This window comes from Aquarana catesbeiana, linkage group LG11, assembly GCF_042186555.1.
Source record: "Aquarana catesbeiana isolate 2022-GZ linkage group LG11, ASM4218655v1, whole genome shotgun sequence".
NCBI lineage: Eukaryota > Metazoa > Chordata > Amphibia > Anura > Ranidae > Aquarana > Aquarana catesbeiana.
This window is the reverse complement of record NC_133334.1, coordinates 124285889-124299089: the sequence shown is the minus strand read 5'-3', so window position 1 is coordinate 124299089 and position 13201 is coordinate 124285889.

Below are 13201 nucleotides of genomic sequence, written 5' to 3'. Positions count from 1 at the left end.
TGACATAATGGAATGCCTGTAGAATATAATGAGAAGCTAAATATAAATTATTTTGCAGGCAAATCTGAGAAACATGGCAATTTAACCTCTCCCACAAACATTCCTCAAGTAGAGTAGCAGATTGTAAGATTGAGATTATTTGGGATTATGGCTGTTTTCTATGTAATGACAGACAAATGACACAAAGGAAAACCCATAGAGTATAATGGACATATCAAAAAACATCCTGAGCAAACATAATCTCCAAGTTCAATGGTGATGTTTAAAATTGAGATTAAGTGAGGCTATCATCATTTTCAATATAAAGACAAGGGTGAATGACAGAAGAGAATGCCCATAGGCCAGTGTTTCTCAACTCCAGTCCTAAAGGCTCACCAACAGGTCATGTTTTCAGGATTTCCCTCAGATTAAACGGCTTTAGTAATTACTAAGGCAGTGAAACTGACCAAATCACCTGTGCAAAATAGTGGAAATCCTGAAAACATGACCTGTTATTATTATTATTATTATTATACAGGATTTATATAGCGCCAACAGTTTACGTAGCGCTTTACAACTTGAGGGTAGACAGTACAAATACAATACACTTTGATACAGTAGGAATCAGAGGGCCCTGCTCCTTAGAGCTTACAATCTAAGAGGGAAGGTCAAAAGATACAAGAGGTAATAACTGTGGGTGATGTGCTGATTGAGAAAATAAATGTACAGTTGTTAGGTGTGGGCCAGATAGGCTTCTCTGAAGAGATGAGTTTTCAGGGATCGTCTGAAAGTGGATAAAGTAGGAGAAAATCGGACGGATTGGGGTAGAGCATTCCAGAGGATGGGGGAGGCTCTGGAGAAGTCCTGAAGGCGAGCATGGGATGAGGTGACAAGGGAGTTTGAGAGCAGGAGGTCTTGGGAGGAGCGAAGAGAACGATTAGGTTGGTATTTTGTGACTAGGTTAGAGATGTAGCTGGGGGCCAGGTTGTGGATGGCTTTGTAAGTTATAGTTAGTATCTTGAATTTAATTCGGTGACTGAGTGGCAGCCAGTGGAGGGATTGGCAGAGGGGTGTAGCAGACGCTGAGTGGTTTGTGTGGTGGATGAGCCTGGCAGCAGTGTTCGGGAGATGACCAGGGAGTGGATTAGAAGCTTTGTGGTGACATTGGTTAGGAAGGGGCGTATCTTGGAGATGTTGCGGAGATTGAGGCGGCAAGCTTTGGATAGTGATAGAATGTGGGGTCGAAAGGTTAGTTCAGAGTCCAGGATTACACCTAGGACCCTGGCGTGGGGAGATGGGTTGATGGTTGAGCCGTTGATATTGACAGGGAAAGCAGGGGAAGTGGCACCTGAGGGAGGAAATATCATGAGCTCGGTTTTGGATAGGTTGAGTTTGAGGAAGTGATGTGACATCCAGGATGATATGTCTGCTAGTAAGTTGGTAATTAGGGATGAGCTTCGAGTTCGAGTCGAACTCATGTTCGACTCGAACATTGGCTGTTCGCAAGTTCACCGAACAGCGAACAATTTGGGGTGTTCGCGGCAAATTCGAATGCCGGGGAACACCCTTTAAAAGTCTATGGGAGAAATCAAAAGTGCTAATTTTAAAGGCTAATATGCAAGTTATTGTCATAAAAAGTGTTTGGGGACCTGGGTCCTGCCCCAGGGGACATGGATCAATGCAAAAAAAAGTTTTAAAAACGGCCGTTTTTTCAGGAGCAGTGATTTTAATAATGCTTAAAGTCAATCAATAAAAGTGTAATATCCCTTTAAATTTCGTACCTGGGGGGTGTCTATAGTGTGCCTGTAAAGGGGCGCATGTTTCCTGTGTTTAGAACAGTCTGACAGCAAAATGACATTTTGAAGGAAAAAACTCATTTAAAACTACCCGCGGCTATTGCATTGCCGACAATACACATAGAAGTTCATTGATAAAAACGGCATGGGAATTCCCCAAAGGGGAACCCCGAACCAAAATTTAAAAAAAAAAATGACGTGGGGGTCCCCCTAAATTCCATACCAGGCCCTTCAGGTCTGGTATGGATATTAAGGGGAACCCCGGCCAAAATTTAAAAAAAAAAATGACGTGGGGTTCCCCCTAAATTCCATACCAGACCCTTCAGGTCTGGTATGGATTTTAAGGGGAACCCCGCGCCAAAAAAAAAAAAAAAAACGGCGTGGGGTCCCCCCAAAAATCCATACCAGACCCTTATCCGAGCACGCAACCTGGCAGGCCGCAGGAAAAGAGGGGGGGACGAGAGTGCGGCCCCCCCTCCCTCCTGAACCGTACCAGGCCACATGCCCTCAACATTGGGAGGGTGCTTTGGGGTAGCCCCCCAAAACACCTTGTCCCCATGTTGATGAGGACAAGGGCCTCATCCCCACAACCCTGGCCGGTGGTTGTGGGGGTCTGCAGGCGGGGGGCTTATCGGAATCTGGAAGCCCCCTTTAACAAGGTGACCCCCAGATCCCGGCCCCCCCCTGTGTGAAATGGTAAGGGGGTACATAAGTACCCCTACCATTTCACGAAAAAAGTGTCAAAAATGTTAAAAATGACAAGAGACAGTTTTTGACAATTCCTTTATTTAAATGCTTCTTCTTTCTTCTATCTTGCTTCATCTTCTGGTTCTTCTGGCTCTTCTGGTTCTTCTGGTTCTTCCTCCGGCGTTCTCGTCCAGCATCTCCTCCGCGGCGTCTTCTGTCTTCTTCTCCTCGGGCCGCTCCGCACCCATGGCATGGGGGTGAGGCTCCCGCTCTTCTCTTCTTCTTTTCTTCTTTTCTTCTCTTCTTCTCTTCTTCTTCATTTTCTTCTCCGGGCCGCTCCGCAATCCATGCTGGCATGGAGGGAGGCTCCCGCTGTATGACGGCGCTCCTCGTCTGACAGTTCTTAAATAACGGGGGGGGCGGGGCCACCCGGTGACCCCGCCCCCCTCTGACGCACGGTGACTTGACGGGACTTCCCTGTGGCATTCCCCGTGACGTCACAGGGAAGTCCCGTCAAGTCACCGTGCGTCAGAGGGGGGCGGGGTCACCGGGTGGCCCCGCCCCCCCGTTATTTAAGAACTGTCAGACGAGGAGCGCCGTCACACAGCGGGAGCCTCCCTCCATGCCAGCATGGATTGCGGAGCGGCCCGGAGAAGAAAATGAAGAAGAAGAGAAGAAGAGAAGAAAAGAAGAAAAGAAGAAGAGAAGAAGAGAAGAGCGGGAGCCTCCCCCCCATGCCATGGGTGCGGAGCGGCCCGAGGAGAAGAAGACAGAAGACGCCGCGGAGGAGATGCTGGACGAGAACGCCGGAGGAAGAACCAGAAGAACCAGAAGAGCCAGAAGAACCAGAAGATGAAGGAAGATAGAAGAAAGAAGAAGCATTTAAATAAAGGAATTGTCAAAAACTGTCTCTTGTCATTTTTAACATTTTTGACACTTTTTTCGTGAAATGGTAGGGGTACTTATGTACCCCCTTACCATTTCACACAGGGGGGGGGCCGGGATCTGGGGGTCACCTTGTTAAAGGGGGCTTCCAGATTCCGATAAGCCCCCCGCCCGCAGACCCCCACAACCACCGGCCAGGGTTGTGGGGATGAGGCCCTTGTCCTCATCAACATGGGGACAAGGTGTTTTGGGGGGCTACCCCAAAGCACCCTCCCAATGTTGAGGGCATGTGGCCTGGTACGGTTCAGGAGGGAGGGGGGGCCGCACTCTCGTCCCCCCCTCTTTTCCTGCGGCCTGCCAGGTTGCGTGCTCGGATAAGGGTCTGGTATGGATTTTTGGGGGGACCCCACGCCATTTTTTTTTTTTTTTTGGCGCGGGGTTCCCCTTAAAATCCATACCAGACCTGAAGGGTCTGGTATGGAATTTAGGGGGAACCCCACGTCATTTTTTTTTTTAAATTTTGGCCGGGGTTCCCCTTAATATCCATACCAGACCTGAAGGGCCTGGTATGGAATTTAGGGGGACCCCCACGTCATTTTTTTTTTTAAATTTTGGTTCGGGGTTCCCCTTTGGGGAATTCCCATGCCGTTTTTATCAATGAACTTCTATGTGTATTGTCGGCAATGCAATAGCCGCGGGTAGTTTTAAATGAGTTTTTTCCTTCAAAATGTCATTTTGCTGTCAGACTGTTCTAAACACAGGAAACATGCGCCCCTTTACAGGCACACTATAGACACCCCCCAGGTACGAAATTTAAAGGGATATTACACTTTTATTGTTTGACTTTAAGCATTATTAAAATCACTGCTCCTGAAAAAACGGCCGTTTTTAAAACTTTTTTTTGCATTGATCCATGTCCCCTGGGGCAGGACCCAGGTCCCCAAACACTTTTTATGACAATAACTTGCATATAAGCCTTGTAAATTAGCACTTTTGATTATTCATGTTCGTGTCCCATAGACTTTAACGGTGTTCGCATGTTCGAACGAACTTTTTTCCTGTTCGCATGTTCTGGTGCGAACCGAACAGGGGGGTGTTCGGCTCATCCCTATTGGTAATGCGTGAGGAGACAGATGGAGAGAGCTGGGGGGTGGAGAGATAGATTTGGGTGTCATCAGCGTAGAGATGATATTGAAAGCCATGGGAGGCAATCAACTGACCCAAGGAGGTGGTGTAGATTGAGAAAAGGAGAGGTCCAAGAACAGAACCTTGGGGGACCCCAACGGAAAAAGGAAGAGGAGAGGAGGAAGTAGAGTTGTAAGTGACACTGAAGGAGCGGTGTGATAGGTAGGATGAGAACCAGCGAAGAGTACAGTCACGCAGACCAAAGGAGTGGAGTTTTTTGAGGAGGAGGGGGTGGTCCACTGTGTCAAAGGCAGCAGAGAGATCCAGGAGAAGTAGTACAGAATAGTGTCCATTGGCTTTAGCCATTAGTAGGTCATTTGAGAGTTTAAGGAGAGCAGTTTCCGTGGAGTGTTGAGGGCAAAAACCAGACTGGAGGGGATCTAGAAGTTTGTTCATGGTCAGATGGTCGCTTAGTCGGTTGTAGACCAGTCTTTCAAGAAGTTTGGAGGAGAAGGAGAGTAAGGAGGTTGGACGTAAGTTGTTGAGATTGGTGGGATCCAGTGAGGGCTTTTTTAGAATGGGGATGACTAGCGCATGTTTTAGAGAGTTTGGGAAGATGCCACAGGAGAGGGAGAGGTTGAAAATGTGAGTTAGAGAGTGTAGAATCGAGTCAGAGGGTGAGCGTAGCATTTGCGAGGGAACAGGATCCAGGGGGCAAGTGGTTAGATGGGTGCTAGATAAAAGTTTAGCAACCTCAGTAATAGTAACAGGGTTGAATGAGGGAAGTAATGATTGTATCTGTGGACATGGGGTGTTGCATGGGGGAGGTTTTTGCGCATTGGTGATCTCCTCATGAATTGTATCAATCTTAGTTTTGAAGTGATTGGCAATCTCCTGGGCAGTGAGTGAGTTGGTGGGTGGAGGCAGTGGAGGACAGAGTAGAGTATTGAAGGTAGAGAAGAGTTGACGTGGACTGGATGAGAAGGTGTTAATGAGTGTGATAAAGTAGGTCTGTTTGGCAGTGTGAAGGCAGGAGTAGTATTTTAGGAGGGCAGATTTATATTGTGTGAAGTCTTCCTGGGTCTGAGTCTTATGCCACAGGCGCTCAAGAGCGCGGCTACGTTTTTTGAGACTTCTGGTGTCATCCGTTTGCCAGGGTTGTAGCAGTCGGGGCCTAATTCTGCGTGTAGTGAGGGGGGCAAGCTTGTCTAGGGAGGAAGACAGTGAGCTGTTGTAGATGAAAGTAGCTTGGTTGGGGCAGGACAGAGGTGAGATTTTGTCATAGAGGTGATCGGTGGCAGAGTAGAGAAGAGAAGGGTTGAGGTGGCGAAGGTTTCTACGGGTAACCATTAGGTGGTTGGAGGGAGAAGAGGTGGAAGACAAGGAGAGAGCAAAACTAATAAGGTGGTGATCAGAGAGTGGGAGTGGATTGTTGGAAAGGTTGCACGGAGTGCACAGATAGGAGAAGGCAAGGTCAAGGGTGTTGCCGTTGGAGTGGGTAGGAGCCTGTATCCATTGCTTCAGGTCAAGCGATTAGGTGAGACTGAGAAGTTTAGAAGTAATAGTAGTGTTAGTGTTAACAGGGATGTTGAAGTCCCCAAGAATGATTGTGGGGATTTCAGCAGAGAGAAAGTAGGGTAGCCAGGCAGAGAAGTCATCAAGAAAGGCTGATACTGGTCCAGGGGGCCAGTAGATGACAGCAATTCTTAGAGAAATGGGAGAGAATAGACGAATGCAATGTGGCTCAAAAGAGGAGAGTGTCAGAGAGGGAGGTGGGTGAAGTACCTGATAGGTGCTGCATGGGGCTAGAAGGATTCCCACTCCACCTCCCTTCCGTCCACTTGGTCTGGGGGAGTGAGTCCAGAGAAGGCCCCCATGGGAGAGGGAAGCAGGAGAAATAGTGTCCGATTCATGAAGCCAGGTTTCAGTAATGGCAAGTAGGTTAAAGGAATTTGTGATAAAGAGGTTGTGAAGGGCGGTGAGTTTGTTGCAGACAGAACGTGCATTCTACAGGGCACATGAAAAGGGGGGGGGCTGGTTTTGGAAAGAGGAATAGAGACCAAGTTTTGTGGGTTACGGCTCCTGCCAGAGGGTGTAGGGGGATGGGAGCAATGGGCAAAGACAGATGATGGTGGCCCAGGGTTTGGGGATATGTCACCAGAGATTAGGAGAAGCAGGAGGGTGAGGGAGGTAATGTGGGAATGTGATTTATGTGAAGGGGCATGTCTCAGAGTACTGGAGGTTTTATCAGTGTATGTATGTAGAATGAGCAAGAGTTGGTAGGAGCAGTAGTAGGAAGAAGACAGAAGGCAGGGTGATATGTATAAGCAGGTGGGTGGAGAGGGGGAGTGAAGGTAAGAGAGTTTGGTTGTTGGTGCGCCTTGAGGACTGGAGTTGAGAAACATTGCCATAGGCAAAAACTACAACTAGGGTTGTAGTCACTCAGGGCATCACACCCCCACCACAAAATTACAATATATATATTTTTTTTTACAGTTTTTCAAAAAGTGTATTTTCATTTTTATTGCTCAAGGATAAAACATCAAAACACTTCCCCAATGGATCATTATGCTACATTTGATAGATTATCTCTTTAGTGTTATATTTTTATTGGTTTTACAAAGTTTAACAGGAAGAACATCACTTTACAATTACAGATTGTATGCTGGATTGGTAACATGACAGAAAGTATTCGTGCAGACACATAAAATTGTGCATATACTTAATACAGTAGATGTGTACATTGGACAAAGAATGAATGTTATGAAGAGCGATCAACTGTAGTTGGTGAAATAGCATTATAATGTGGTATTACCCATATTTCTGCTGAATTTGCAACCATGGTTCCAAAAATGCCTAAATTTTAAAAGTGAATCTGATTGTAGGGCTGTGTAGTGCTCATATTCTGAAATCAGGCTGAGTTGTGTTTTAACATCAGAGATTTTGGGGGCAATGTATTGTCTCCACTTTCATGTTAGCATTAGTCTGGCGGCAAAAAGAAAGTGCATAACTATGATCCTGAACCTGGCTTTGAAGGTATTAATCCCAAAGCTACGGATCACTAGCTGTAAGAAGGGTTTTGTTATTATGCCAGTTAATTCCGATAAGGAGAATATTTTTTTCCAAAAGGTAGAGATATGTTGACATTCCCATAGAATGTGTGTTAGTGAGCCAGTGGTCAGGTACCATCTGAGGTGGAGTTTTTGTAATAACTCCCAGTAATTAATACTTTTAGAGGCTATTTGGTTATAATGGATGGTTTGGCACCATTAAGAGTCAGAGAAAGATGTCTCATTCCCACCTCTTAAGAGCTGAATTCTTACCAAAGGTGAGGTGCCCTTATCATGAAATAGACCAGAGAATATTGAGATACCTTTAATTGTTGATGAAGTAGAGGATAGAAAAGCCCACACTTTCCCTGGTGAGTGTATAGCTGGGGCAGGCTTCTTTTTTAGATAAGAGGTTAGCTGCTTTTAGGTGAATAGGCTTTGCAGGGGTAAGTTGTACTTATCTTGCAGTGTTTGGAAGGGAAGGAGCTTATTAGTGACAAGCGCAGTGGATAGTAGTTTGTGTTTGAGGGAGGCAGTGGTATAATGAGAGTTCGGGGATAATGAGTTTGAAAATGTCTAGTTTTGTAGTAATATATGTGTCTAGTGCTTTTTCATTTATATTGGAGATGAAAAATTTCCATGCCTTGAGTGCTGCAGTGATTGTTGGATGGTTTGTGTTGGAGGAGATTTGGGATACCCCACTAGCTAGGAGTGGTGTGCTTAGATCCTCTTTGGGTATGAAGGTCTGTTCTATACTTCTCCATTGTTTACCCATTGTAGGAGTAAACCAGTGATCTAGTATTACCGCTATATAATAGTCTTTTACATCTTGGAGCCCCATGCTGCCTGCTTTTTTGAGTCTGACAGTAGTAGAGTAAGGACATTGTGGCTTTTTGTTATGCCGTGTACACACAATTGCACATTCTGACAACAAAATCCATGTTTTTTTCCGACGGATGTTGGCTCAAACTTGTCTTGCATACACACGGTCACACAAAGTTGGTCGGAAATTGCGAACATCAAGAATGCGGTGATGTACAACATGTATGACAGCACTATAAAAGGGAATTTTTAAATCAAGTGTGCCACCCTTTGGGCTCCTTCTGCTAATCTCGTGTTTATCTTGTGTTAGTAGAAGTTTGGTGAGAGACGATTCGCGCTTTTCAGCCTCGTTCTTTTCAGATCATTACTGTTCTTCAGTTTGTGCTTGTGGGTTTGTATCTGTTCTTCAGTGCGTGTAGTCAGTTCGCATTTGTTTGTCAGTGCGTATTATTATTATAGTATGTATTTGATTTACAGTGCATTCTTGTCTGCTCGTTTCTGATTTTCAGCTCACTCTTCTCAGGCCTTTCTGTTTTTCAGTGCTTTCTGTTAGCTCGTTCTGACCAGCCGACTGTTTTGAAGCCATGTTGCGGTTATATACTTGTCGTAGAGTTTGTGCTGTGCGAGGCTTGGTGTTGGGGTCAATTGCTTTGACCCAAGCCCAGTCCATGAACAGAGTGGGGAGGAGTTCACGGAAGAAGAATTGGTTGCTCCAGTGTGACCAATTCTCTCATATGCCTTTGTTGTGGGAGATCCGTGAGAATAATCCTGCCGATTTCAGGAATTATCTCCGGATGATGGACCCCATTTTTCACCATTTGTTGGCTTTGCTGTCCCCTTATATTAGCAGGCAGGACACCTGCCTGCGGCAAGCCATCACTCCAAAACAAAGGATAGTTGCCATGTTGTGGTACTTGGCGACGGGGAGAAGTCTGCAGGACATCAAGTTCTCGACAGGCATCTCCCCCCGCCTCTGGGGATCATTATTCCAGAGACCTGTTCTGCCATCATTCAGGTCCTGCATTCAGGTTTCTCCTTTAACATCACATTATATGTATTTAATGTTTGATAATATATTGTATTTATTTCATCATTCCCTAATTACCATGCTTGTAATATGCTGTGAATGTCCCCTTTGTTCTCATGCATGCTGGAAGCTTTAAAACTACCTTTTTTGTCCTTCATGCATATTTGCCTTCACTAACCTCCTCAGCATGCTATCCTGGGCCCATACACACCTAGTCTAGTCACTTAACAATGTATTTTGTCAGCTCCATAGTAGTGCTTACCCTAAACACCCCCTAAAATGTGTACAAATGTTATTTGTGTCCTTAAATTCATGCAGAGTGCCAGAGGCTTTTTTTGGGTCCCAAAATCATTTTGAACCCTCCCTCCCTCCAAACCGCTAAGTCAACCGATACCATTCCTCTATCAGCTGACTTTGCCAAACCCATACACACTATACCCTATACCCATAGCCCACTATACAGATTTCTGTATGAATTCCCCAAAGCATGTAGTGAAAGGGCTTGCCTGAATACTTTCTAATGGTACTGTTTAAAGTTTTGTTCTCCTATTATCTTGAGAGGTAATTGCAGAATGTAAAAAAGTGCTTCAATTTGTACAGTGTGTATTTATATTTTTGTATTATGACACTTCTTACCTGTCCAGTGGGCTGCCAATAGTGTAAATAAGGAGGGGCTGGCCAAAGTAACACACATTATGTATGCATTCAGCTCTCAATGAAATGGAGAGGGTTACCTGTCCAAAACATCTCCTCCCCCCCTAAAATTTTTACAATGGGCCATCAGAGGGGGTGAGGAATCTGTTAAGTGGACCTTCTCTTTTTGTCTTTAAATACTCCTTCAAATAAATGTTAATACTGATTTTGGACAAGAATGTTTGTGTCTAATCTGCTTGCAATGTTTATGTGCTAAATGACTATTTTTTTTTGTTTGACTCCACAGTTTCCTTCAACACCACAGGAATGGCAGACTGTGGCTTCCCAGTTTGCCCAGTGGTGGGACTTTCCCAACTGCGGAGGGGCAATAGATGGGAAGCACATCCAGATCGTCCCAGCCCCCAACTCGGGGTCATACTATTTTAACTATAAGAAGTTTAATAGTATTGTGATGTTGGCAGTGGTGTCGGCGACGTATGAGTTCCTGTATGTGGACGTGGGGAAGAAAGGCCGGATTTCGGATGGTGGAGTCATCGCCCAGACCGAATTTTACAGACGGCTCCAGAATGGTGGCTTGGGATTGCCACCTGCTTTAGAGAACGTTGAAGGACTCCCGTTTGTCTTTGTTGCTGATGACGCATTTGGTCTGGGTGAATACCTGATGCGGCTGTTCCCGATGAGGACCCTCACCCCGGAGCAGAGGGTTTTTAACTACTGGCTGGCCAGAGCCAGAAGAGTGGTGGAAAATGCCTTTGGAATAATGGTCAGCCGGTTCCGCCTATTCCTCACTGCAATAAACATGGCGGAATATAAAATCAATCATATCATCATGGCATGCTGCATATTGGCATGCTGCATACTTTTTAAGAAAAAATGCATCGAACTACGTGGCCTCAGTTTGGACTGAGGCCGGCTTATTACCGTATACAACAACCCTGACGGCTCTTGAAGCTGGCCATCCTGGCTTGCCCCCCAAAGCGCCTGTGAAGTTTGTGCAATGTATCTAGAGTAGAGGGTAGGGGGCCATTGATATGCCACAAAATGTTTAACAAACATGTGAAAATACATTTTTAATTTAAACGGAACTAATATTTACTTTGATTTATTTGTGTTTCTTTTAGCTCGTTCCTAGGTTATCCAATGTGCTTTTCTTTTTTTCCCTTTTTGTTCAATATTGCAAACATAATTTTTTGGATACATGAGGTGACAATCTCTTCTTCAGCGAACTATTATGTTGTGGGTCTACTACACACACACACATACACACACCTTGTTTTTGTTGTTAATGTATGTAATGCATTACTGATAAAAATATTCATCATTTTCAGCACCATGACTGTCACGAAAATGGCCTGATTGTGGCAAATTATAAAGCACTATGGGAGTTATTTACTAAAAGAAATTCCACTTTGCACTCCAAGTGCACTGCAAAAGTGCACTTGTAACTTGTAGTGCAAAGTGGATTTGCCTTTAGTAAATAACCCCTATTGTCACTGTAAACACCAAAAACTGCTTTTGAGCATTGAAATAAGAAGCCACACATTGTTGAGTATAAAACATTTTACTCAAAGCACATTCACATGTGCATTAGAAAAGGGTTTTTGAACAAACCAACATCTTTGTTGTATAACATTTTTTTTGTCACAATAGAAATAGCCTTTTTTTGTTTAAACAGGCATGTTTCAAAACATAACATACACAACTCAGGAACCTACAAAGTTCAACTTTGATAAAGTGAAGGCAAACTCAGACATTAGTATGTCCAAACTGTCTTGATCTTGCCTTCATCAGATGGGGTGATGTCACCCCTGAAAAAGGCCAAATTTTGAAGATGCACACAAATTGGGATTCCAAATGTGGATTTCCCTCCTGATCCCATGCCTAATGTCAACATGTGCTAGCTCCCATCACGGGGGATCAATGGACTTGTTTTGGGGGTGCAACCCCTTCCTCTCACCTACTTGAGTTACGAGGAAGGGGTTGCACCCACAAAACACATACCTTGATATCCCGTGATGGCAGATAGCACATGTTGACACACCGCGTGCATCTTCAAAATTTGTCATTTAAAATACTTTAAAACTTGTTTTTAAAAGCAAAAATACACAATAAACCAGTACAATTTTTGTGTGTTTTATATTCTGCCTAAAACATCTATGATGCTCTTCATTTTTTGTTGAACATCATTGATGTTTGCCTTTATACTTTCTAAATCACGATTGCACCCCATTATCTCCCTGATGAGGATCTGGGCACTTTCACTTGTGAAATGATATTCTTCTTCCACAACATCCACATCACCTAAAAATAAATAAAAAAGCACACCATGTATTATAAATATGCAGGCATCCATCTATTACCTGAAGCTGTGGTCTTAGACACTCACCTGTTGTGGTGACTATTTCACCCACTTCATAAATGTCTCCCTCCTCATCCTCTGCTTGTGGTTTTGGGATTTCCCCTTCTTTAGGTGGGGGGTCCCTGGTGTTCTCAGATGTCCCAAGTCTTTTCTCCCCTATGTGAGTAAAAAAAAGGTATACTTAGCACACAGATATTTGATGGCAGAAATAGGAATATGAAACATTGCTTGGAAGTGTTGTCCAATTGTCTGTTTTGGCAGAGTTCCAAGCTGAAGAAGTTTTTAGTTCCTTTCTAAAGCTGCAATACTTCCTTAAAAAGTTTGTTCTGGTGTCCCACACTAGTTCTCCTGTGTCCAGATGTGTAAACAGCTGCTGAGTGTCCTCTCCTTACACTGAATCAATTTTCCATTTCATTCTAGTTACAAACTCATCTAGACAACAAAGTAATTTTAATACAAATAGGCCTGAACAAATGTAGTTAACCTGCATCTGCCCAAAACATCTTATAAGTGGGCGAACAAACGATGTTTCCTACGACTGATTAATGTACCCATGAACATGAAAGTTGCCATAACTACTTACTTTTTCAAAGCAGTCCTGATCTTTCTGTACTGATCATGCTCCCTCAATTTCAGGTCTCCTCATGTCTAATCGTTTCCTTAGTCATGATCTTGGCCTTTCTCACATTTGGGTTTAGGTAAAGTCCATACTTCCTATCATAGTCGGCCCTCTTCAAGATGTTCACCATCTCCACCATTTCTACAAAGGACATATTTGGGGCCTTAAATCTCCTCCAGAATTGGGATGTTTGTGTCT